At 38.4% G+C, this 27,731-nt stretch overlaps 1 protein-coding gene and 1 non-coding gene across 7 annotated transcripts in view; one reads left to right on the top strand and one right to left on the bottom strand.

The window, feature by feature from the left end:
- DIAPH2 (diaphanous related formin 2) overlaps positions 1 to 27,731 on the top strand; it is a 968,993-nt gene that overhangs the window by 29,586 nt on the left and 911,676 nt on the right. The window lies entirely within an intron of this gene.
- LOC138931258 (small nucleolar RNA SNORA70) lies at positions 26,744 to 26,876 on the bottom strand. The gene has a single exon (XR_011446504.1). It is a non-coding gene; the product is annotated as a small nucleolar RNA SNORA70 (small nucleolar RNA).

The raw sequence follows: 27,731 nt of genomic DNA, 5'->3' as shown, positions 1-27,731 counted from the left end.
CTGCGATTCATGGGGTCGCAAAGAGTCGGACACGACTGAGTGACTGAACTGAACTGAACTGAACTAAGGAATCTCCACACTGTTCTCCATAGTGGCTATACTAGTTTGCATTCTCACCAACAGTGTAAGAGGGTTCCCTTTTCTCCACACCCTCTCCAGCATTTATTGCTTGTAGACTTTTGGATTGCAGCCATTCTGACTGGTGTGAAATGGTACCTCATTGTGGTTTTGATTTGCATTTCTCTGATAATGAGTGATGTTGAGCATCTTTTCATTTGTTTGTTAGCCATCTGTATGTCTTCTTTGGAGAAATGTCTGTTTAGTTCTTTGGCCCATTTTTTGATTGGGTCGTTTATTTTTCTGGAATTGAGCTGCGGGAGTTGCTTGTATATTTTTGAGATTAGTTGTTTGTCAGTTGCTTCATTTGCTATTATTTTCTCCCGTTCTGAAGGCTGTCTTTTCACCTTGCTTATAGTTTCCTTTGTTGTGTAGAAGCTTTTAATTTTAATTATGTCCCATTTGTTTATTTTTTCTTTTATTTCCAATATTCTGGGAGGTGGGTTATAGGGGATCTTGCTGTGATTTATGTCAGAGAGTGTTTTGCCTATGTTTTTCTCTAGGAGCTTTATAATTTCTGGCCTTATGTTTAGATCTTTAATCCATTTTGAGTTTATGTTTGTGTATGTTGTTAGAAAGTGATCTAGTTTCATTCTTTTATACGTGGTTGACCAGTTTTCCCAGCACCACTTGTTAAAAAGATTGTGTTTACTCCATTGTGTATTCTTGCCTCCTTTGTCGTAGATAAGGTGTCCATAGGTGTGTGGATTTATCTCTGGGCTTTCTATTTTGTTCCATTGATCTATATTTCTGTCTTTGTGCCAGTACCATTCTGTCTTGATGACTGTGGCTTTGTAGTAGAGCCTGAAGTCAGGCAAGTTGATTCCTCTAGTTCCATTTCTCAAGATTGCTTTGTCTATTCGAGGTTTTTTGCTGGGCATACACACCGAGGAAACCAGAATTGAAAGAGAGATGTGTACTCGAATGTTCATTGCAGCACTGTTTATAATAGCCAGGACATGGAAGCAACCTAGATATCCATCAGCAGATGAATGGATAAGAAAGCTGTGGTACATATACACAATGGGGCATTACTCAGCCATTAAAAAGAATACATTTGAATCAGTTCTAATGAGGTGGATGAAACTGGAGCCAATTATACAGAGTGAAGTAAGCCAGAGAGAAAAATACCAATACAGAATACTAACGCATATATATGGAATTTAGAAAGATGGTAACGATAACCCTGTATATGAGACAGCAAAAGAGACACAGATGTATAGGAAAGTCTTTTGGACTCTGTGGAGAGGGAGAGTGTGGGATGATTTGGGAGAATGGCATTCAAACATGTATAATATCATATAAGAAATGAATCGCCAGTCTAGGTTCGATGCAGGGTGCAGGATGCTTGGGGTTGGTGCACTGGGATGACCTGGAGGGATGGTGTTGGGGGGGAGGTTGGAGGGGGGTTTTGGATTGGGAACACGTGTATACCCGTGGTGGATTCATGTTGATGTGTGGCAAAACCAATACAATATTGTAAATTTAAAAAATAATAATAAGTTAAAAAAATAAAATAGACTTTAAAGTCAATGGTTTAAAAGCAATTTTAGATTTCCAGCAAAATTGAGCAGAAAGTATAAGGAGTTCTCATATACCTTCTACCCCCACACATGTACAGCCTTCCCTTCTATCAACCTCCTGCACCAGGGTTGTATATATTACAAACAAGGACCCTATACTGACATATCTTTATCACCCAAAGTCCATAATTTACATTAGCTTCACTTGGTGTTGGTTTCGACAAAAGTATAATAACATGTATGCACCATTCATTGCCCTAAAATTCTCTGTGCTCCACCAAGTAACGCTTTCTCTCCTTCAGTCCCTGGCAGCCATTGATCTTTTTCCTGTCAGCATAGTTTTGCCTTTTCCCCAGTGTCATAGAGTTGGAATCATATAGTATGCCGCCTTTCAGATTGGCTTCTTTCACCAAGTTATATGTACTTAGGTTCCCTCCATATCTTTTCATGGCTTCATAGCTGATTTCTTTTTAATGCTAAGTAATATTCCATTCTTGCCTGGGGAATCCCATGGACAGAGGAGCCTGGTGGGCTATAGTCCATGGGGTTGCAAAGAGTCGGACACGATTGAAGTGACTCAACACAATATTCCGTTATCTGGATGCACCAGAGTTTATTTAACCATTCACTTACTCAGGGACATTGTGGTTGCTTCCAAGTTTTGGCAATTATGAATAAAAGTACTATAAACATCCATATGTGGGGTTTTTTATGGCCATAAATGTCAGCTCCTCTGGGTAAATACCCAAAGTGGTCAGATTATGTTTAGATATGTTTAGTTTTATAAGAAACTGCCAAACTGTTTTCTGAAGTGGCTATATCAAGACGTTTGCCTGGGCTGTTCCTACGGCCCCCACTTTTTTTTTTTCTAGTTAACCTCTATTCTTCCTTAAAACCTCAACTCAGTTCTCTCTCATCACCTCATTGACTCAGTAATTTCTTCCCATTGCATCCTGTCACAGCACATGTCTCTCTCCTTCATAGCACTTACCATATTATAAGTTTGCGTGTGTGATTCTTTAATGTTAGTCTTTCCCGCAAGTTTGTAGCTGTATGGAAGCATGGATCCTGTTTGATTATTTGCTCACCAATTTACTTCTAGCACCTAGCATATTCTCTGGCATTTTAGCAAGTATTTATTAAGTATATATTGAATGAATGAATGAGTAAATAAATTGCATCAATGTTCTTTTTCCATGGCGACTGCTACTTATGTTTTGATATGGCAAGTTTATTTTGTTTGAAGAATTTTACCTAGAAGAATGCAGAAAAAGTAGGCAAAACCATTTGAAACTTCATGTCAGAGGAGGTGAGCCACAAAAGTTCTCTAAACCCCACAGTCTGTGTCTGTGTATATCCACACATAGGGTACACATGCTTGTGTATGATTATATTTAAGCATTAAAACCAGCATGTTTTCAAGTGAATTAAACAATTTGTGATGTCTGTTGATTAAGCAAAGAAAATCATTAGGTATTTCTTTTGGAGAAGTGGGTTTTTATTAAACAGGAGAGAATTCCCGACTTCTCTTAAGTGCCATGAATGGTTAAATCATGAAGTGGAAAGTTTGGTGTGTTTCATAAAAATCAGTACACTAAAATTTTGCTTGTGTCTTCAAGGATAAAAATACATATAGTTTAAATCATAAGACTTGCATGTAGTTTATTTTTGATAATCATCTGATTATTCTTTAACCGGAAAAAATTACTTATGGAGCAAAGCATCCATTTGGATCATTCAGTTTGTGCAATGCAGTATCCTTGCAGTTGACTGTGAATTTCAGAACAAAGATTTTTAATTCAGGGCAACAATTATTGAATGATGATGCAAGTTATTAATGGAGCCAAATCTCATTGAAAGTCACACTCTAGGGAAACTGATTGCAGTACTTCACTTGTTTTGGCTGGATTATATATGCTTTCACATGACAGTATTAATTAAACAGTGAAGATTGATTCTCTGTCATCACTGGAGTTAAGTAGTCATGGATAAGTGGAAATGGGGGCACATACAAGATGTAATGCAGTGCTTTGCCTCATGTTTATTTCTATTTTAAGCTTCATTGACCAAAGCTGCAGTATTTTTCGAGAAGCTTGATACATAATTAACAATGAGAGTCTTCATGTTTGATTATTGATGAAAAGAGATGAGGGTTTGAGGGAGTGACTGCTGCTCAGTGTATATTTAAACATGGCCGAAAGTAGGAGTCTTACCATAGAAATTGCTTCATAAACGTAAGATGCCCCCATTGTCTTTACCTGTGGATGAATCTTTTTTTAAATGTCTCATGACATGGCTCCACAACAAAAGGCATAACTTAGACCCTTTTATGCATTTTGGATACCTGTCCTGGGAAGTCGGTCACCTGTAAAACTTTCAGTCATCTGGTTAAGGTGTAAAACCTATTCTACACAGTGGTAAAAAATTCAAATTAAAAAAATATCAGATTACTGATGATAAACTAAGGGTATAATATATTAAGCCCACAAACCTTTGTAAATACTTTCAGTTGTAGTTCCTCAGTATGGTCACCTTGAGTGATAGGGGTTTTTTTAATTTTTATTTTTTAATGATGCTGCTGCCATTTTCTCAAAATGTCTTTTGGAATGTTTGGGAACTGTATTCAGAACCAGTTTATAAGAGACTTAGAAAGCCACATTCAATGTCACATTTTGCTTTGAGTCAGTTGGTCATATATCTTGAGTGTCTGCAATGTTAATCAGAGTTTATGATATTTGAAAGGGAACAAGTGATTTGAATATGTATATTCTAGTATATTAAAGAATAAATTCAGCCCTGTTATTTTTTTCATAGCCTGTAAGTGGAGACAAACTGGTTATTACACTCATTTATCTGTCTATTCTATCAATCTATTTAAATGGCTTGATTAAAGTATAATTGACATAAATCACATATTTAAAGTGTATAGCTCACTGAGTTTTGCATATGTGCACACTGTGAAGCTGACTTCCCAGGTGGCTCAATAGTAAAGAACCCAGCTGCCAATGCAGGAGACGTAAGAGACGTGGGTTCCATCCCTGGGTTAGGAAGCTCCCCTGGAGGAGGGCATGGCAACCCACTCTAGTATTCTTGCCTGGAGAATCCCATGGCCAGAGAGAGGAGCCTGGAGGGCTACAGACAATAGGGTCTCAAAGAGCTGGACATAACTAAAGCAACAGAGCGCATAACACACACACTGTGAAGCTATCGCCTCAATCAAGATAGTGAACCTCCTCCCACAAAACGGATATGCCCTTTCTGAATGCCCCCTTCCCCAGTCATCCCAAATCCCAACCAAGAATCAGTGTGCATTTTCTTCAGTTTCTGAAAGCATTTCTGCACAATTGATTTTGGTAGAATACACAAGTGAAGCCATATTCTGGTGGGTCTTCTCTCCCTTTTTCTTAAAAATCAATTTTATAGATCTTAAAGAAACCACTTTTGGTTTTATTGATTTTTTTCTTATTGTTTTTCCATTTTATTGATTTCCATTTTAACTTTTATGGTTTCCTTTCTTCTGCTTGCTTTGGGCTTTAATTGCTCTTTTTTTTATTTGTTTGGAGTGACAGCTAAGGTCATTGATTTTGAGCACTGTCTTATTTTCTAAAATATTTTTTATTATAAATTTCTTCCTAGTTCCTGCTTTTGTGGCATCCCACAAATTCTGAAATGTTGTGAGTTTCTTTTCATTTAGTTCAAAATACTGATTTCTCCTTTGCTTTGTTCTTTGATCTTTTATTTAGAAGTATATTTTGTTCCAAATATTCGGAGAAATTTCAGAAATCTTTGGTTTTGATTTCTAATGTAAATTGTAGTACAGTCAAAGAATGTTTTTTGTAAGACTTGAATACTTTAAGATTTACTGAGATTTTGTTTTGTGGTAAATATACCATGTGCACTTGAGAAGAATGTACATTCTGTTGTTGGGTAGAATGTTCTAAAAATGTCAATCAAATTATATTGATTGCTAGTATTTCTTAACTCATCCATATTCTGGCTGATATTCTGTCAACTTGTTCTATCAATTATTGAGAGAGGGATATTGAAATCTCTGACTGTAATTGTGGATTTGACTGTTTCTCCTCACAGTTCTATTAATATCAGCTTCTGCTTCATGTATTTTGAAGCTCTATTATAATTACAGGCATAAACATTTGGATTGTTATATCCTTCTGATTCATTAACGCCTCTATCATTATGAAATGACCTTTTTATCCCTGGTAATATTCTTTTGATTTATGCTAACCTGGTTTACCTACTTCCATCCTCTTATGTAATATGTCTTTCCCTCCTACCCCCTCTAACTGCTTTTAATATTTTCTCTTTATCAGTAGTTTTCAGTAATTTGATCACGATATACCTTGGTGTAGTTTTCTTCATGTCTTTTGTGTTGGGTTTCATTAGGCTTTTTGGATCAGTGGGTTTATAGTTTTTTTTTTTTTTTTAAATACATCTGTAACATTTTTAGCCATTTTATATTTAAAATTTCTTATTCACCCACCTTCTTTTCCTTTGGGACTTCAATTATACATATATTTAATTATTTGAAATTGTACCTTGTATTAGGGATGCTCTTTTCACTTTTCTTTTTTCTCTCATTTTGAATAGTTTCTACAGCATATGTCTTCAAGTGCACTGATCTTTCCTACTGCAGTGTCTAATTTGCCATTAATCCTATCCAGTGAATTTTTCTAATCAGACACTGTAATCTTCAGCTCCAAAAGTTCAATTTGGGTTTTTTAATATCTGTTATTTCTCTACTTAACTTTTGAAATATGTGAATACAAGTTAAAAAATAACGTATATGTTAATGTTAACATCTGTGTCAGTTCTAGGTCAGTTTTCTTTTAATCTTCATTACAGGTCATATATCCCTGCTTCTTTGCATGCCTGCTAGTGTTTGATTGGATGATTGGATGCCAGATTTTGTGAATTTTACCTTGTTGGATGGTGACTATTTTTATTCTCAAGCGTTGTTATCAGATGCAGTTAAGTTACTTGGAAACGGATTGATTCTTCTGGGTCCTGCTTATAAAATTTGTTTGGCAAGAACAGAGCAAGGTTTAGTCAAGGGCTAATTGTTCCCTTACTTCTGAGAGCTCTAAGCAATGTCTTGTTAACTATGAAGTTTTCCAGTCTGACTGGGAGAAACAAACTTTATCCCCCGCTTTGTGTGTGTCACGCAGTGTTCTCTCTCTAGGCTTCTGGGATGGTTCTTTCTTTTCCCATCTTCAGGTAGTTTTCTTACATATATGCAGCAGTCAGTACTCTGCTGAACATGCGAGGTGAACCTCCACAGGTCTGTTAAGTTCTGTCTTTGTATAGCTTCCTCCTTTCTGACACTCTGCCTTGTGAACTCCAGCAGTCTAGACTCCCTGGATTTTCAGTTCCTCAGCTCAGGTGGTTGGTCTGTTAGAGCTTTGCTTGGGTCCCTTCCCCGAGGCACGACCTGCCCACTTTCTCAAGGCAGTATGTGGGGGCAATTATAGGGCTTGCCTCATTTGTTTACTATCTTTGGGGGAATCACTGGATCTTCTTGCCTGATGTCTAGAGTCTTAAAAACCCTTGTTTGAAACATGAACAAAAATTTGTTCATTTGGTCATTTATGGCTGTGCTGGATCTTTGTTGCTGCACACAGACTTTCTCTGGTTCCAGTGAGGGGTAGCTACTCTCTACCTGCAGTGCACGGGCTTCTGATCGCAGCGGCTGCTCTTGGGGAGCACTGGCTCTAGGCACGTGGGCTCAGTAGTTGTGGCTCACAGGCTTAGTTGCTCTGTGGCATGTGGAATCTTCTTGGACTAGGCATCAAACCCATATCCCCTGCACTGGCAAGCAGATTCTTGCCAGGAACCCCCAGGGAGCCCCCATCATTTGAAATATTTTTGTCTTTGTGTGTGTGTGTGTGTGTGTGTGTGTTGTCTCAGGCAAAATGGTAAATCTAGGCAGAACTGAAAGTCCTAGACACATTGGAAAAAATCAAACCAGTTTGACATAGCTAGTTAAAGTGATTGAGATTTTTATGGTTCTCTTTTTTGCTGCTCCTTGCCCCACCCCAGCACCTGGTCCATCTTGACTGTGTTAACCAATGCCTTGAAACTTTTTAACTTAGTCTCCCCGTATAATCTCTTGGATTTAAGTCAAAACTGCCTACCCAGCAATCATCTTTTCCTCAGTATGATAGTCTCCTCTTATTTTGCTCAATAGTTGTTTGGCAGTTCCTTCTTTTACTGAACTGAGTTTGTTTACAAAAATTGCATACATAAAGCTTCTCCCAGTTCCCCAACTTTTTTCCTCCTAACCTGTTCTTTTTGTTCATGTGCGATATCTATTCCTTTCTGGTTGTTTATTACAACAACCTTTCAAGACTTGGTCAAAGTCTCCAGCTCAAGCATGTATCATATTTTCACTAGAAACTTAAAATAGAAACAGAATTTTAGTGCTAAAGAGAAACTTATAGTTTATCACTTGAGGAGATGGAAAGTATATTTCTTAATCTTTCTAGTAAGCAGCCATTGACATTTTGCTTTGTCACACAATATTTAATATATTTATTTTCATCTTTGATTATTGTAAACATTCAGGTAAAACTGTTTTAGAATATTTTAGATACATAATATAATTTAGGGATTATTTTATTATTAGTATAAACTCACATATTCTTTAAGCTGGAACATTCTCATTGGTCATGTTGACAAGGAGAAGAGAAAGCAGAAGAAAGGCCAAGTCACTGTTCAGTAAGAGCAAATGTTACATCTGTGCTGTGTGGTCACATCAACATGCATTTTGGCAGAAAATTTCCCATCAATTTGATGGATTTTGCTTGTGATAAATGTACTTCTAGAGAGCTTGCAACAATCCACTCAGTTAGAAATGGCTATTTCTGAAGTAATCCTTTCTGATTCATTTTCAGTTTCAGATTTCCCCTCCCTCCCTTGAAACTGTACCCTATAATCATTTAGATAAAACGTATTGGATGCAGAGACTTGTAGCTTGTTAAATATATAATCTCATTTTGTACTGGTTTTTCCCTCTCCTGTTTTCATTTAGCAAGATTGTTAAGTTTATGGTTCTGCCTTCTTTCTGGAATTCAGGGGAAGCTTCTGTTTAACAGAGCTACTTCAAATTCTTCATTGTTGACTGTCTCCAAAGTGAATTCTTCATTGTTGACTGTCTCCAAAGCTTATGTTCCAATTGTCAAGTCCTTGAGAAATTAAGTTGAAATACTCATTTTGTATATTGCTGAAACTAAATTCAGGGAGATTAAAGCAGAAACTGGGAAGGTTTTAAATCTCTGTTGTAGGGCTTATTATGTTGGATGGGAGTACCTAATTTTTTCCCACATAATTTAAATAAAAAGAATAACCATTTTAATGCAAATCCAAACCGAGAATTCATTTTATAGTGATCACTGACATTTATTTTATGAAATTTTCCTTCTATGTTTCTTAAATGCAAACACCACAGGAAAATCTTCTCATATGTGCTCATCACAGTGCATTTTGTCACATACGGACTAGTTTGTACTTTGCAGTTGGTTAGTCAAGTGCTGACTAATGAACACCTGAAAAGCTCTGTGTGTTATTAGTATCAGAAAATAAATTCAATAGCTAGCTTTTATACACAAGCTAATTCATACAGGCTGAGTTCATGCGAATGATCAGGGAGGCATCTTGACCTTTGTGCTCCATAGCTCTTTGCTGGAATTCTGAAAGTAAACTATGTAAATTATTTAAGATGTCAGTTTAAAAACTTCCTTTGGTTGAAAACCGGAGGAACTATTGAATATTGATAAGATGCTGCCATCTGTACTATATTGGATCACAGCATACCGTAGTTCTGTGTTTGCTAATTACTTTGTGAAGCTGACATTACAATACTGCATACAAGTGAGAGAGTATTATAAAATGATTTTAAGTTCTGTGTCTCTCGGGTTTCTAGTCAGTACAATGGGGACAATACTAATATTTACGTTACAGGTTTGCTGTTTTTTCATATTAATTAATTAAACCAAAGTCCATTCCTGGTGGCTCAGGGTAAAGAATCTACCTGCAATGCAGGACACTTAGAAGACCCGGGTTCGATCTCTGGGTCGGGAAAATCCCCTGGAGGAGGAAATGGCAGCCCACCCCATTATTGTTGCTGGGAAAATCCCATGGACAGAGGAGCCTGGCAGGCTGCAGCCCATGGGGCCCTAGAGTCAGACACGACAGAGCATGCGTGCAGTAATAGAGCTTGGCATACAGTAGGTGGGCTGCAAGTCTGAATTAGTAACACTAAGAGCTTGTCTAGCTTTCCTTTGTGTGTGTTGGGTTTTTTTTTTTTTTTTTGTATACACATGGTTAATTAGCACCATTCCTTCTTAGATAGTTACCTCTACAATTTGGCAATTAAAGAGAGTCTCATTCATTTCTATTCTTTTGTCTCTGTCGCTGCCCCTCCCTCTCATTTCCTCCTCTTCCTTCCCCCCCTCCTTTCCTCCCTGCATTGTGTTTTTGTACTTGTTGTCTAGCTGGAGCAGTAATAGACTCAGGATGTAAACACTGCACTTTGAACTGTACCAGTTTGATTAGGAGACAGAATTTGGAGCCATGTATTCCAGAGGAGGAAAAGGGACCCAGATGTCCCTTTGTTTAGTTTAGTTTCTAATTTATGTTTTTTATAAAATTTTGATTTAATTTTGCAGTATATTTACGCACTGATTTTTAAAATAAGGTTCCTATTTGTTTCTTCTTCTTTTATTTCCCCACCTAACACCTAACCAGTTCACTGGGGTGTGGGGACGTCACTTTCCAACCAACGCCCATGGCCTCTGAATATGTAGCTTTCAGAGGTGTGTGTATATAATAATTCCTTTCTGAATGATTCCCTTGCCTGTCAACACACACACATACAATTTTTGTTGGCCTAGTAGGTAGGGATGAGCTAGTTAGCTAGTCTGATTGGTCAGTGGAAACCATAGAGATTACATATATTTCTTAAGGTATGTTTAGGTAAGTGTTATGACTATACTTTGAAGGTTAAGTGTTGTTAAAAAATATATTATTATTTGGCTGCCCTGGGTCTTAGTTGTGGCACATGGGAATCTTCAATTTTGGTTGTGGCATGAGAGATTTTGGTTCTGACATGTGGGAGCTGGTTCCCTGACCAGGGATTGAACCTTGGCCCCCTGCATTGAGAGCATAGAGTCTTAGCCTCTGGACTACCAGGGATGTCTCTGAAGGTTAACTGTTAATTTCAGTTTTTTAGGGTGATGTTCATTCTTTGCTCATCTGAATTTTTCTCTGTGGATTTACTTTCTTGGTTTTAAAATTCTTCTATATTGTTCTCTTTGACTACTAATTTCCTAATTCTCCACTCTCTTGCCCTCAGCTGAGCTGGCTATGGTGTCCCTAAATGACTATTACATGTTCTCTTTTTTTAGTATCAACCCTGTTTTCTTTGACTACTGATACTTCTTTAGCTGTCATTGAGTTTTTAGGTGCTCTCATTTCTTTGATATGCGATCTATATATTGTTTAAGAACATTGGCTTTCAAGAATCACAAATCTGGGTTATCTAGACTTCATCTATTAACATCTATAAGCCATGATTAAATTATATTATATCAGTAAGCCTCAGGTTCCCCATTTGTAAAATGAGGATAAAAAATGGAATATACATAAAGGGTTGTTGCATAAATTCAAACTTAAAATATTGGTATGATATCTGGAACATAGTCAACCCTCAATAAAAGAAAGCTATAATTATGCCTTTGTTGTTGGCATCCATATCATGGCTTCCTATCCCTTCCCCTCTCTTACCGTTGCAGCTTTGTGCTCACCAGTGTTCTGCTCCAGAGGTTCTTTATGTCAGGGGTCCTCAACCTCTGGGATCTAATGCCTGATGATCTGAAGTGGAGCTGATGTTATAACAATAGAAATAAATATCACGTGCTTGAATCATCCCGAAACAATCCCCCCACCCCACCCCCAGTCCGTGGAAAAATTGCCTTCCACGAAACCAGTCCATGGTGCCCAAAAGGTTGTGGACTGCTGCTTTATGTGATGGACTATTTCAGTGGTGGGAAGGGCTATTTTCAAACCTGAGAGAGATTCTATTTAAACTGAGGAATTACCAGCTTCCAGTAATTCATTTGAGAAATGGGTAGCTGCTCCAAGGACCATTAGTTAGGTGTTGTATAGTGAGTTTGAGGGATTTGGGGGCTGATCAAGGGAAAAAGATGACAGTAGTACACAGTGAGCTCTATTTGGGTGACACTTTGGCATATTTGGCTTCCTTGGTGACTTAACCAGTAAAGAACCTGCCTGTAGTGTGGGAGACCCATGTTCAATCCCTGGGTCAGGAAGATCCCCTAGAGGAGGAAATGGCAACCCACTCCAGTATTCTTGCCTGGATATTTCCATGGACAGAGGAGCCTGGTGAGCTACAGTCCATGGGGGTGCCAAGAGTTGGACACAACTGAGTGACTAACACTTTGAGTTTTCACTGTCACTGACTTGCACATGATAAGCCCCCTCATTAGCCTGAGACCTTCCAGAGACGACAGCAGGGGGTCACTACCGAGATGAGGAAGTGGCCAAGGGAACACCTGGGAGTGAGGAGGATCATAGAGGGAGCATATGTGTCTAGGTAAAGTCACCCAGTGGCACAATGGGGATTCTTTGGGTCAGAGAGTTCCAGAGAACAGCAGTGATGGGGTCTTTTATAGTTACAGGGATTATTTTTATCTTTGGCTAGCAGATATTGGGTGCAGTTTCACAGTGTATGCAAACCAGACAGGCACTAGTGGCTGAATATCTGCTTATTGGGGTGATATTTAAAACAATTAGATGTGCAGAATTTTGTATTTTGGAACCTGTGGACTTTTAATGGGTGTTAGCTGCTGTAAAGACTTCTCTGGTGGCTCAGATGGTAAAGAATCTGCCTGCAATGTGGGAGACCTGGGTTCAATCCCTGGGTTGGGAAGATCCCCTGGAGGAGGGAATGGTAAGCCACTCCAGTATTCTTGCCTGGAGAATCCCAAAGAGGTGGACTACAGAGGGTCAGTATATGGAGGCCATTTTTTATCCATTTATATTGCATCAGTTCAGTTCAGTTCAGTCACTCAGTCATGTCTGACTCTTTGCAACCCCATGGGCTGCAGCATGCCAGGCCTCCCTGTCCATCACCAACTCCTGGAGTTTATTCAGACTCGTGCCCATTGAGTCGGTGATGCCATCCAACAATCTCATCCTCTGTCGTCCCCTTCTCTTCCTGCATTCAACCTTTCCCAGCATCAGGGTTTTTTCCAATGAGTCAGTTCTTCTCATCAGGTGGCCAAAGTATTGGAGTTTCAGCTTCAGCATCAGTCCTTCCAATGAATATTGAGAACTGATCTCCTTTAGGATGGACTGGTTGGATCTCCTTGCAGTCCAAGGGACTCTCAAGAGTCTATCCCAAACTATTTAAGAGCCAGTCCCTCCCTTAGGAAATCTGTGCTCTCTAGTGGGAAATTACATACTTTGATAAATGCTATAATTAAGGTATGAACTAAGACCTTGGGAGTGACATCCAGAAAGGTAAGAATAAAAAAAAAAAACAAACACTTTTATGATGTTTCCAGATTCTTTAAAGCATACTCTCGCTGAGGCAAGGACTCAGAACTGTTGGCTACTGTTGACAGACACCACACTTCATTGCCTTCTGAGTTTTAAAACTAAAAGTTTGCTTCCCTTTCAATATCTGTGGCTTACATGTTCATATTTAGTCACTGTTCGTATCCTTGGGCCAACAGAGAGTTTCACTTCTGCATTTCGTATAAAAGAAAATGCCTCTCTTAGCACGTTATGTTATTACTAGAAAGGGAAGAGGTCACTCTAGTACCTTCCTAAAAGAAATGGTCACTATTTAAAAACTTACCTAGGAAGGCATTTGTGTATAGTTTGCAAAATTTGAGGTTTGAAGAACTCAGTGGATATCTGGAAATGGAGACTTTTTTCAACTTGGTAGATCAAGTTTGTACTTAAACTCTTGAACAGATTCACTCTAAGTACTCTGCACACAGTCTTTATGAAGAGATTTAGATCACGAGACAATTTTTTTTTAAATGGAAAGGGTAATATCTTATCCTCTGTTTCTTAGTTATCACAGATATCACAGAATCTTAGATATCACAGATATTCTTAGATATCTTAGATATTCTTAGATATCACATAGGCTGGATCCCCTCTTATCTTATACTGAAATAAACTGAAATAAGTGGCTTATGTCCCCTTATGTACCATTCTAGGGTAGCCAGCCCTGCCTGCAAAAGGGAAGACCAGGTTTTTCACATCCTGGGTTGGAATGTGTATCATCTACTGAAAGTGTTCCCAAAGAGGATGCAGTTAGAATACTATTAGTGCTAGTCTAAAAGTGTATTATAGATGAAATAAGAGTTTGTAGACTGAATTGTGGATTCAGCCATCACTGAGAACTTTCTCTCTACAGAAAAATATACTACCAGAGCTGAGTCTGCATGAGTTGTTTCACAACTGTTAAGGGCCCATGTGTGTCCAAAACTTTGATAGTGTTGATTCCCGTGGAGAAGGGATAGGCTACCTACTCCAGTATTCTTGGACTTCCCTAGTGGCTCAGACGGTAAAGACGCCTGCAATGTGAGAGACCTGGATTCGATCTCTGGGTTGGGAAGATCCCCTGGAGGAGGCATGGCAACCCACTCCAGTACTCTTGCCTGGAGAATTCCATGGACAGAAGAGCCTGGCAGGCTGCAGTCCATGGGGTTGCAAAGAGTCAGACATGACTGAGTGATTAATACACATTGATGATATGGCCATTAAATAAGTAAATTTGCTGAAAATAAGCATAACATTTTTTAGCAAATACAATGATACTTGATGAGAACTCAAGGAATTTTGTAAAACACTTGGCTATGATTTTGATGCTGGCTCATTAATTTGGGACTAGAACTCATGATAATACAGTAAGAGAAGTTCTGAAAATCTTAAAGCACACCTATATTTGTATTTCAGTGATCTACTGATTATAAATATTTCTGTCAGTTCCATAGTAATGTTTTTCAACCTTCCCAATCCCTAATTAACAACCTGTTAGGATACCAAATTACTTAGCAGTGCAGAAAATATAAATTTGAACAAATGCTATAAGTTGGGAACTTCTCAAATTGCCCTCTATAATTTAGACTTTCTCTGTTTTATCAAAGAGCACTGCTCATTGATATCTGAGTGTTACTGGCAAGTTTAAGATGGCTGAAGTATTATATGCTGAGATATATATGTGTCTTTTACTGCTTTTTCGGAACCTCCAGGAAAGAACTTGATTTTTCTGGTCAGCAGCCTTTGTTGGTGTCAAAGAATTGCAGAAGAGGTTAATAGCCCCATCAGATTTTTCAGCTTTGTGCAGCACGTGATCTATATATTGATGGATAGGAGATACCACTGTTGTCTTAAAGTCTAGAAGAAATTGGAAAAGACCTTTTTTTTAATATAGAAATCATTTGACTGAAAAATGTCTGTGATTTTGCAATATTAAAAAAAAAGGGAAAGTTTGAGTCATGCTTTTTGACCTATACTTGTATAAGGACCATTATAGTAATTTTTGACTTGCCTATACCTTCTCAGGCAAAAAGTTAATGTTACATACAGGGCTTCAGAGGCTAATATAGTTGCTAGTTTAGTTTTATAGTTGCAGTTCTTTTTTTAAAACTTTATTGAAGTATAGTTGATTTACAGTGTTCTATTAACTCCAGCTATATAGCAAAGTGACTCAGTTATACAAATATATATATATTATTTTTCATATTCTTTTCCGTTATGGTTTGTCACATGATACTGACCGTAATTCTCTGTGCTGAACAGTAGGACCTTGTTGTTTAACAGGTGTAGTTGAGGCTTCCCTGGGGGTCCTGTGGTTAAGAATCTGCCTTGCAATGCAGGGAACGAGGGTTTGGTCTGTGCTTGGGGAACTAAGATCCCACATGTCACAGAGCAGTTAAGCCCACACATCACAACTACTAAGGCCACGTGCCACATCTAGAGAGTCTTTGCACCACAGTGATAGATCCCACATGACACGATGAAGACCCCACATGCCTCAAATAAGGACAAAACACAGGCAATAAATACATATATATTAATAATATTTGCAGTTCTTAACTCCACCTCAGTGGATTCAAAACATGACAAGTCGATTGTGAAAAACACTATTAGAGTGAAAGAAATTTGAGGTCTATCAGAATAAACACTAATATACTTGTCGCTTTGCCTAAAATCATAAAAAAAGTCAGGAATTTAAAACTACTTGTTAGTTTGTTATGATAGTATTTGTAAAACAGAGTGACATAAATGAGATTTTTCTGCAATGTGTTATTTTATTTTGACAGAATTTCTGTCACTATCTTCAGATGGAATTCCTTGTCTAAATGGAAACTAAGAAAAAGACCATTTAAGGGACCCTATAGGACAGAAGGTTTAAAGGGAGTTATCAGTAATCAAAATAGAATCTGAAGCCAGTGAGGAAAAAATGGAAGGTTACCAAATTTAATAATTTTTTGCTAATCCTAAATTCTTTGAAATATCCTTTTGACGTTTTCTGACATTTTAAATCTTTTTTGTCTACCATATAGTCATGTTTTGCTTACATTTTTAAGTGTTCAGTATTTGTTATAATTAGTTATTTTAAAAGTCCTTCCTATATGAATCCAAATAAACCATTTTTGTTTTTCATGGGGGAAAGGTTGTCCACATTCACTTGGGAAGTCATTTTTACTAGTTGTACCTTGGGAAACCTGAGTTCCAGGAACTAAACACCTGCTACACAATTGAACTTTTAGATGACAACCTGTTTCTGATTTGGGAATTTTTTACAAATTCAAGAATATTAGCTAAAAGCACTAATAGTGAAATTAAATCATTGGTTGACTCTAGTTTAATCTTTTCCTCCAAAAAGTATATTGTAATAATACCTTATTCACAACTCAGATATAATTATCAGTTTTAGGGTATTCATGCTCTTGAATCGGAGAAGGCGATGGCACCCCACTCCAGTCCTCTTGCCTGGAAAACCCCATGGACGGAGGAGCCTGGTGGGCTGCAGTCCATGGGGTCGCTAAGAGTCGGACATGACTGAGTGACTTCCCTTTCACTTTTCACTTTCACTCATTGGAGATGGAAATGGCAACCCACTCCAGTGTTCTTGCCTGGAGAATCCCAGGGACGGGGGAGCCTGGTGGGCCTCTGTGTATGGGGTTGCACAGAGTTGGACACGACTGCAGCGACTTAGCAGCAGCAGCAGCATACTCTTGAATCTTTGTGTTAGTGGCTTAGTCGTGTCCCACTCTTCGTGATCCCATGGACTATAGCCCACCAGGCTCTTCTGTCCATGGGATTCTCCAGGCAAGAATACTGTAGTGGGTTGCCATTTAGAGGAGTGAATTACTTTGTTTTGTCAGATTAATTTTGCAGCTACATCAGAAAACTAAATGATGTGGTTATTTACAAAAGGTTCTTGAAGTAGATACATGGCAAGTCATTCTGAGGTGAAATGTCTCCAGTGATAATCATAGCCATTTAGAGGTTATTTTGTATTATAAAGATAGTAATCACAACAACAGATAGTAAATTACTCTATTTGATAGAAGCAATGATCATATGTCTGCATATAATTACTACAATAACACTCATAATTTTAAGCAAAATTGTATATAGTAACTGTCTTCTCTATTCTCGTTGCTACCATTGTACCTAAGCTCTTATCGCCTCACAACTAGATCTCTCTCTCTCTCTGTGTCTCTCCTCTGTTTGTATTTGCAATTGAGTAAATCATGACAGGTTTGGGTGCAATCAGTGCTGGAAATAGGGGAAAAAATTGAGGACACAGTGAGGATCAAAAGAGACGTAGTCTTCACTGCACTGAGTTCATAGTATAGCAGGGAATGCTGGCATAGATAGGGAATTCTAATTTGATGACTGGAATGCGTTCTAAAGGGAGAAGTCAGGAACCATGGGGGACTATAACAGGACCAGCTTCAGCTCAACTGAGACCTACAGCAGTGAGTAGGAGATGGGCAGATGAAGAAGGGGGGCGTGGAGTGAGTGCTGCAAGCGCAGCAAAGTCTACATGGAAAGGCTAAGACGGAAAAAGAACTTGTGTTCTAACCAGTATTCTTGTAAATGATGAAGGCAGATTTCAGGATGTAGACAGAGGTTTTAGAGCTTGGGTTCTGCTCAGACCTAAATGCTAATTGCAACTGTGTAATTTATTTTCTTTTAATATATTTGTGCATTTAGGCAAATAACTTGTTGACTGCAAACCTTGATTTCCTGACCTGTCAAATAGGACAGTAAATTCCTATATCATAGGATTACTGTGAGGATTTAAATGTGGAATGCATGTAAAGCTCTTGGTGTAGTGCTTGGCATAAAATAAATGCTCAGTTAATTGTGGCTAGTATTTAGATAGAATAGGTCAAACTTGCTGTTCTCTGCAAGCCTCCTTTTTAGCCCGTGATTTCTTCCTCAATCTATTTTGAATATTACAGCCTACAGCCCTTCTGTGAAATGCTAAAATCCGAAAGCTCTGAAAACAGAATTTTATCATTTGGCCACGAAACCCAGCCTGGCTTGAGGCTGTAGATAAACTTTACTTATCCTGTTTTGTGGAGTATTCATGTTTCCCTGCTAACCTTCAATGCATTTCATTTAGTGTGCTAGCCCATATCCCGCTGGGTGTGTTTTGTAATATATGGTATACATACCATATTCCTTTCTCAAATATGAATCACTTTGAATTCCAAAACACATCTGATTTCAAGGGTTTCAGATAGGAGATCGTGGACCTATACCACCTGAAATCATCTTTCTAAAATACCCCCTTCTCCATCTCTCTCTGAATCAAGACCTTCGATGGCTGTCAGACAGCCTAGACTACTCCTTATGGTTTTCAAGACCATCTCTAGTCTGTCCCCTCTGTCAACTGAAAAAAAAAATATATATATATATATATATATATATAGCTTTAAAGTTGACAATTATGTTTTGTTGGGCAGAATTTCTGAGGACTTAAGCCCAGAAGACAGACTCTCAGATAACCCTGAGGGAGTACTCCAAAGAGGTAAGGGAGGAGTCAGGATATAAGAGTTTTGCAACAAAAACCAGGTAGGTAGTCACAACATCAAAAATTTTCTGTGAATTAAAGAAAACCAGACATCACATTATGCATTTAGCGCATTTCTAGGTATGGGAAGATGGAAGAGTCTGGGCTTTCTGAGATCATTCCTTCCATATGCAGCTTAACTATCTAGGGTCAGAATTCTGCTCTTCTCCGTCGTGAATCCCCTCTGGGTACACAGCTGGGGCTGCTGCAGTGGCTGTTGGCTTGATGGCGGCAACATCCTTTGTTTACTGATCTGGCAGGTGACATTTTTCATCCACACCATGCTACTTACTTGAAATTTAATACACTGTAACTTGAACCCTTTGTTTCCTAAGGCTGCTTCCCTAAAGTAAAATGTTAACACTGCTTCCCATCTCACTTCCTTTTCCTCCTCTTTTTCTGGCTATTCAAATCCTACCCAGCTATTAGGGTATGATTCTTTATAGTTTCCTAATGGGGTTGCAAAGAGTCAGACATGATTGAGCAACTAACATTTTCACTTTTTTTTCAATGAAACTGTATTATTTCTTCTCTGAATTCCTATTGTACTTAATTTATTCACCACATATTTGAGCAGCTATGATGTGCCAGCTACTGTTAAGTGTTGGAGATCCAAAAGTGATTAAGACAGGAAAATTAAGGGCTCTGCTGTTATGGAACTTGTTTTCTAGAAGCTGGAACATAAGTAAATAGATAAGTGAACAGATAATTTCAGGTAGTGGTTCTGCTATGAAATTAATAAGCAGGACATGTGACAGTGCCTGTGGAAGAGGAGGAGGAGCAAAACATACCTCAGAATCTCCTCTATGCTTAGTTTTCACTCCCTGGTTAGATTGTAAATGCCTTAAGGCTGGAGTCACATCTTAGCTTTTATGAGTCACAAAGTGCTGAGCCTATGATGAGTTCTCAAACAATGTTTGGTAGAGGCATCTGTCTGTCTTTAAAAAAACCCAGAAGGTAAAAATTTATTTATTAAATATCGAGCCCCACTTGGCTAACTCATTGATCTAAGAATATCTGTTATGTACAAGGTACTATGCTGGGCAAAGCTGGCTTTCTTTTCATTACGGTTGCTTTTTATTTGTAGAATAAGAAAGAATTTTCATGTCCCAACAGTTTTCCCATTTGACATGGTTTAGTATCTGCAGAAAGTGGTACTACTCTGAAAAACCTGGATTATTCCTGCAATTGTTTCCAATTAATTTAAGTACTAATTGACTTCCAGTTCATTAGCATGAATTTTAAGGCCTAACCAGCAAACATACATTTCTTTTTTTAAAAAAAATTATTTCTATATTAATTTCTTTTGATTGAGGTATAGTTGATTTACAGTGTTGTGTCAGTTTCTGCTATATAGTAAGGTGATTTCAGATTATTTTTATTATAGTTTATCACCTGGTATTGAACATAGTTCCCTGTGCTATATGCTGCTGCTGCTGCTAAGTTGCTTCAGTTGTGTCCGACTCTGTGCGACCCCATAGACGGCAGCCCACCAGGCTCTGCCATCCCTGGGATTCTCTAGGCAAGAACACTGGAGTGGGTTGCCGTTTCCTTCTCCAGTGCATGAAAGTGAACAGTGAAAGTGAAGTCGCTCAGTCGTGTCCAACACTTAGCGACCCCATGGACTGCAGCCCACCAGGCTCCTCCGTCCACGGGATTTTCCAGACAAGAGTACTGGAGTGGGGTGCCATTGCCTTCTCCGCCTGCGCTATATAGTAGGACCTTATTGTTTATTTCATATATAGTAGTTTATATCTGCTAATCCCAACCCCTAACTTATCCCTCCCCCCACCTTTCCCTTTTGGTAACCATAAATTTGTTTTCTAAAATACAAGTTTCGTGAACACTTCACCCCTAGTCCTTAAGCTACATATGAACTAAATTACACAAAAGAGATAGCTGGATTCCCGTATCATAGACATCCCTCTTGGTAGTTACAGGTTGAAGTTCATGGCAAGACAATTAATTTAAGCTTGAGAAGAACTTGTGACAGAGTTTTGAAACTTACCCAGTGAACTAACATGGTCTTTTGCTTCAGGAAGAAAACTGAACCCCTATTCTGTGGCGTCATATTCAGTTTCTGATAGATACACGTTTTGTTCTTTATATTGAAAGAATGTCTTGAGAGGCAAATCCCAAAAGGAGTTTTTTTCTTGTCATAAAATGGTGGAGAGAATTATGATTTGTAATAGCCAAGAGCTCTGGTGGGTTAATGGCTATCCATTCCAGTATTCTTGCCTGGAGAATTCCATGGACTGAGGAGCCTGGCAGGTTACAGTCCATAAGGTTGCAAAGATAGTCAGACACAACTGAGCCACTAACACTTTCACTTTCTCTTCACTGGTGGATTGAATTTTGAGACTTTTGATTTGACAGTACGTCCGAGATGGTGTCCTTTTGGTTACAGAAATAGAAAAGTATTGCTCTATTAAAATGATGAAATGTACACTTTGAGATGCTCCCAACATCAAAGTAAGGTGGAGAGTTGGAGCTTAATGCTTGTGACTTAATCTTCTCAACTACTAGGCTTTTGTCCTTTGAGGTCAGAGCCCTGTCTCTTTAAATCCCAGTGCCTAACTCTCTGCTAGCTGATCTATTTTCTGTTTGTAAGTGTTAATGATGATAGAAGAATAGTACCTAAGGGGGCATGTGGATATCTGAAAATGCCCCTGTTAGAAAAGAGATGAAAGAATGTTTTGGGAGTAATTTTAAATATAGGCAGTTATAGTTCAATGGTTTTGAAAGCCAAAATTTTTTCCTCCTGTCTTCTTAGAATCAAATCTCTATCTACATAGATCTCAGTTCTAAAAATCAGATATACCTTTCCTGGTGAAACAAACACAATGGAGAGATACTCAATTAAAACAGTCTTTTTAGTAAAGGATTTGAATGGAGCCAAACAAAATGTTCAACTTGGTTGCCAGATAGTTAAAAAGCCTTGGATTGCCTTGATTGGTGTTACTGATTTGTAAAGTTCAGGGTGAATCCAGGATGTGAAGAGTTGAAAGGCAGTGCTTTGAAGAATAATTACTTCTTTCTTTGACTGCTCAGTTCAGTTTAGTCGCTCAGTCGTGTGTGACTCTTTGCTTCCCCACGGATTGCAGCACACCAGGCCTCTCTGTCCATCACCAACTACCGAAGTTTACTCAAACTCCTGTCCATTGAATCAGTGATGCCATCCAACCATCTCATCCTCTGTTGTCCCCTTCTCCTCCTGCCTTTAATCTTTCCCAGCATCAGGGTCTTTTCTAATGAGTCAGTTCTTTGCATCAGGTGGCCAAAGTATTGGAATTTCAGCTTCATCAACAGTCCTTCGTGGACTATACAGTCCATGGAATTCTCCAGGCCAGAATACTGGAGTGGCTAGCCTTTCCCTCCTCCAGGGGATCGTCCCAACCTAGGGATCAAATCAAGGTCTCCCACATTGCAGGCAGATTCTTTACCAGCTGAGCCACCAGGGAAGCTCTATGACTGCCGCTGATCCAAATACGTATTGGTCAAGGATGTCATCTAGAGATTTCAAATTCTGGGTCAGTAGTTGAGATGGACGGCCTTTCTTTTTTTTTTTTTTTAAAAAAAATTTTAGTTTTTTATTTTTTAAATTTTAAAATCTTTAATTCTTACATGCATTCCCAAACATGAACCCCCCTCCCACCTCCCTCCCCATAACAACTTTCTGGATTATACAGAGTGAAGTAAGCCAGAAAGAAAAACACCAATACAGTATACTAACACATATATATGGAATTTAGGAAGATGGCAATGACGACCCTGGACGGCCTTTCTTAAAGGCTTCCCTTACTTGGATAGTATACGGAGGTTGTAATAGAGTACCACCTGATCAGTCCTCTCAGGATTTCTCTATTGTGATTGTTCTTTTATTTATCTGATCTTCATCTAGACTACAACCTTCCTAAGGCACATGCTCATCTTGTTTATGATTGTATTCCTAGTGCCCAGCTCTGAACAGGTACATAGTAGGTGCTCAAATATTTGCTCAATTAAATTGAACATGCTTTTCTATATCACATTGCCTCCACCCTTCTTAAAGATTAAGAAACTTAAGCTGGGTAAATAATTGCCTCTTTATCTTTATTGTGATGATCAACTTATTTTCTCTAAAAGAGAAGAAAATAATCAAATAGTGTGGCTAAATTTTTGAGTTGGTGGTGAGAGTTTTGAATTATATGCAATTTAGTCATCCAATTTCTGTGGTACTAGAGTAATTGAAAGATGTTTATAAAACATTGTATTACCATGTGACATCAGCCATAAGAGAGCTGAACCTTTACATCTTGCTGGTTTTTTTTTTTTTTGCTAATTTCTGACTGATTGGGAAAATTAAAACTTAATTTTCTTGTAATAATGACTCCTGTATTTCAATCAGAACTTCAGCATTAGCATTTTATAAGTAAATCAGCCCTTTTTCTTATTCTAAGGGGTTGAGACTCTGGAGTGAAACTTTTAGAATTATTCAGTACTCAGAGAGTACTATAGTAAGTTATATTTAATATAACTGATCATAAATGAAGTTTCATAAACTCTAATTGCTTGACTAATTCACAAGTGTATTGCTTTTCTAGAGTTGATTTTAATGAAAATGTATGGTCACTATACTTATTGGTGTAATATGCCCCCATCCTAATGACCATTGTAGTTAGATTTGCACAATAAAAGCTTACTAAAATGACTTCAATCAGTGCTTTTAATTCAGGGGTGTGACTCTAGTAAACATTTTTGGGTGATCTTTTTTGTTGTTCTTTTAACTCCATAGTAGCTCTATAGTTTGTACACAGGAGTAAAATCCATAATATCTGCTTGCAAGTGGTGTGAGAGATTCATACACATGTATAAATAATATTCAGATAAAATTTGAGAGCTCATCCCTGTAGAACACTATTATAAATGAGACTATCTTAATGCAACCATTTAAAAATGTTTTAAAGGTCAATCCACATAAAAAATATCTGTGATTTAATCTTGCCCAAGAGATAACTCGTTATAGCTCTCTGAACTTTTTTTCCTGTTGATGGTGTTTTTGCTATTGTTCTCCTTTCTCTCTTTTTTATTTATTTATTTTTGCTTTAGTTATGTTTACCAGTTTATCATAAAGGAAATGTAAAAGATACAAATGAACAGCCAAATGAAGTATATAGGGCAAAGTCTGAAAGAGTCGTAAGCACAGGATTTTCTGTCCAGATGGAGTTTGGGGTGTGCCACCCTCCCAGTACTTGGATACATTCACCTGAAATCTTTCTGAACCCTATAGTGTAGAGAATCTTATGGCAGTTTCATCACTGTATGAGTGAGTGATTGACACAATCCACAGTTCCTCTCCCCTCCCCAGAGGATGGAGGGGTGGGGCTTAAAGTTCCCAGGTTCTGATCATGGCTTGATCTTTCTGGTGACCAGCCCCATTCTGAAGCTGTTCAGGAGCTTGCTAAGAGTTGCCTTATGAGAACAAAAGATTTTTCTATCATCCAGGAAATTCCAAGGGATTTAGGAGCTCTGTGTCAGGAACCAGGGGAAGAGACTAACCCTATTTATTATGTCACAGAGGGATAAATTAATATGTGGCTATATGAATGGGTAAGTGAGTTCATGGACACATGGGGAAATGAGTGGATGAATAGGTAGGAGGATAGTGAATATATAAGCAAATGGTGAGGTAGGATGGAGGTGGGTACACAGATAGATGGATGTTGTCTGGTGAATAGGTAGATGACATGGATTTTTAAAAATCTGTTAATCTGCAGAAATTAACTTGCATCCAAAGCACTGGCTACCAAGATGTCTTTGTATTTTTTCTACTTTCCTCTTGCTTTTCTCCTCTTCTCTGTCTTTTAAATTAATTTGTATTGGAGTACAGTTGCTTTACAATGTTGTGTTAGTTTTGGCCGTATAGCAAAGTGAGTTAGTTATACATATATCCACTCTTTTTTAGATTTTCTTTCCATTAAGTCACCACAGAGCATTGAGTAGAGTTCCTTGCGGTATATAGTAGGTTCTCATTAGTTAACTCTTTTACACGTCGTAGTGTATATGTCAATCCCAATCTCCCAATTCATCCCACTCGCCTTGATATCTATATCTTCCTTTCTCTTCCGTGATTAATGTGTTAATACAGTTGTGTGGCAGAAATATTTTATTTTCTAATGCAGATAATTTAAGTGTAATTTATACAATAATTTCAATGTATTTTTAATGTGCAGTGTCCAAAAATTGCCTCCTCCTAAATAGCAAACTCTTCAAATGTCCTTAAAGATGTTTCTTTTCAGTAGACTACATTTCTCTCTCTCTCTCTCTTTTTCTCTGAATAGTTGTAGAGTTCTAAGTAATGGTATCAAGAAGATATTTATGACAGCAGAGTTTTACATGAGGGAAATCTCTGAGAAAAATATCTGTATCAGTCAAATGTGCATAGTTATATAGAATATACACTCCAGTCGAATGAAACTTATAAATCAAGAAATCATAAGCAGAGTGTTTTTCTTTATGGTTCTCTGTCACAAGTAATTGGGATAATTTTTTATGTGAATATAATTTCCTGTTTGTCTTAAGGTGCTTTATCATTCGAAGATGCCTTTTAGGGAAAAAATGTCTTAAGAAGGCAATAAACAAAGCATAATTCTCCATTTTTGACCAGGGCCCACATTTGGCTTATTAATAACCAACTTTAAACTAAAGGGAAGCTCTAGAAGTAGAAATGTACCTAGCTGGATGGGCATTCCAATAGAGGGAAGAGTGGGTGCTCAAACAGGACATAGGTATGTGATGGGAAAAGGATTACCATTTTTCCATAGCATATAGATCATGAAGGAAGATGTAGAAGGTGGCCTAGGGCTGAATAATACAGGACTTTGAATGCTGTATTAAGGGCATTAGTCTTTATTCTGTCAGGAGCCTTTAAATACAGATGGGCAAGTAATAGTCATTTATAGTTTTTTATCGAGTTCTGAGTGCCAAGCACTGCTCTAGGCATTAGGGTTACATCCCTTAACTAAACAGATGAAAATCTCTGTTCTCATGGAGCTCACATTTTTAGTGGGAGAAATAGACAAAAATAAATTATAGACTATGTGAGAATGTGGTAAGTTTTATTAAAAGGAAAAGCAGAGTGTAGTAAAGCAGGTCAAGAGTGTGTGGAGGAGGTGGGTATTTCCGTTTAAATAGGATGGACAGAGTAGGTCTCCCTGAGCAAGAACTTGAAAGGGGAAGAAGTGATGGAAGAGGCTGTATAGATTACAGAAAAAATCCTTCCAGGCAAAGACAAGAGACAGTACCTGTGGCTTATTGCCTTCTTGGGGAACGGTGAAGTGGCTGGTGTGACTGGAGCTGAGTGAATGAAAGAAACAGTAGTAGGAGATGAGGTCAGAGGGATATGGAGAGTGTGCAGCTCCATAGGGCCTTGCAGGCTCTTGGAAGGACTTTGAAAAGTTTTGAGCAGAGGAGTGATATGATCTGACTTTTTTTTTTTTTTTCTCCTAATTCAAGTCCATGGTTTATTGAGATTTCCTTAGCTTTTTCTGTATTTTTTTGGACGGGAAAGTGGGATTTATTGGTGTGTGTAAGGGGGAGACAACACCAAGGCTTTCATGAGTGCAGGGGCCGCCATTTGTCCTGAGGGCCAGGATTAGGGATGCATTTGACCACACAGCCAGCTGGAGTGAGCTGCTTTTCTGCCACCATGTTTTCAATGTCATCCATATTAATTTAGTAATTTCCCACTTCTTGGAGATGTGAATCTTCTGGTGACCAGGGAACTTGATCTTAGCCCTGTGTAGGGCTTCAATACATTCTCATTGCTCTGCAGCTTGGTGTGGATGAATGTTATGACTCGGCCAAAGTGGACCCTGGCCACTGTGCCCTGGGGGTTTCCAAAGGCACTGCATGTACCAGTCTGGAGCCTAGACTGGGGACAGCATGCCAGTCATGAAGGTTCAGTGGCAAGGGTTGTCTCCAAGGTCCCTTAGGGAAACTTGTAAAGGCAGTGGCTGCATACACTACTGAGGAGGCTGCTGTTCATAGCCATTGCACACTGGGCCCCAGTGGGGAAAGAGCACGGTTGGTTTAACTGGCTGCAAACTGACTTGGGTTTAAACAGTGTCACTTCGTCAGTGTGTTCAGAAGTAACTGTAGCAGGGTAACCTGGAGATAGGGACATAGGCCAGGGGGCTCTTACAGAAATCTAGGAATGAGGTGATGCAGTGGCAACTTGAGGCATACCCCCATGGCGGATTCGTGTTGATGTATGGCAAGACCAATGCAATACTGTAACATAATTAGCCTCCAATTAAAATAAATAAATTTATACTAGAAAAATAAAAATAGATAAAAGGCAACTCAACAACTGAAAAAAAATAATATTACTTTGGCAATGAGGAGAGAATTGTGGTAGAGATAATTATTATGAGGCCACCGCCATGACTAGACTCTAAATGGATGGTTTGTGTGAGAATGAAGAAGCAACTGGAGAAAGATCACCCTGGAACTTGACAACTGTTTGGCTATAGGGAATTAAGGAGAGGGAGGAAACCGAGGTGATATGGAAGACTTAAAACTCGAGGAGTGGGATCCAGATGGTGCCCTTACCATAAATGCGACCCTTCTTTTTGAAAGTCTGTCCTGACCCTTTGTGATCATCCTTTGGGCTTATGTAGTGTTTCCACTAGGTTACTAATTGTCTACTCACTTTTTGCTACTATATTTGCCCTCCTATTACCCACCTTCCAGAGCTGAGAGAAGAGCTCTGATTCTTACAATTGCGGCAGTATTAAGGTATAATTAGCAATTAAGAATAATGAAAGACCAAAGAATCTAAATTTATATTCAGTTTGTATATGAAGAATAGCTGATTGAAGAACATTAGTATATATTGGTTAAAGTGAATTCAGTAGATGATACGTAAGACGTGTTAGGCAAAGACTTAGGTTGGCAGG

The sequence above is a fragment of the Ovis canadensis genome, chromosome X (assembly GCF_042477335.2).
Source record: "Ovis canadensis isolate MfBH-ARS-UI-01 breed Bighorn chromosome X, ARS-UI_OviCan_v2, whole genome shotgun sequence".
NCBI lineage: Eukaryota > Metazoa > Chordata > Mammalia > Artiodactyla > Bovidae > Ovis > Ovis canadensis.
This window is presented reverse-complemented; position numbering and strand designations above follow the sequence as displayed.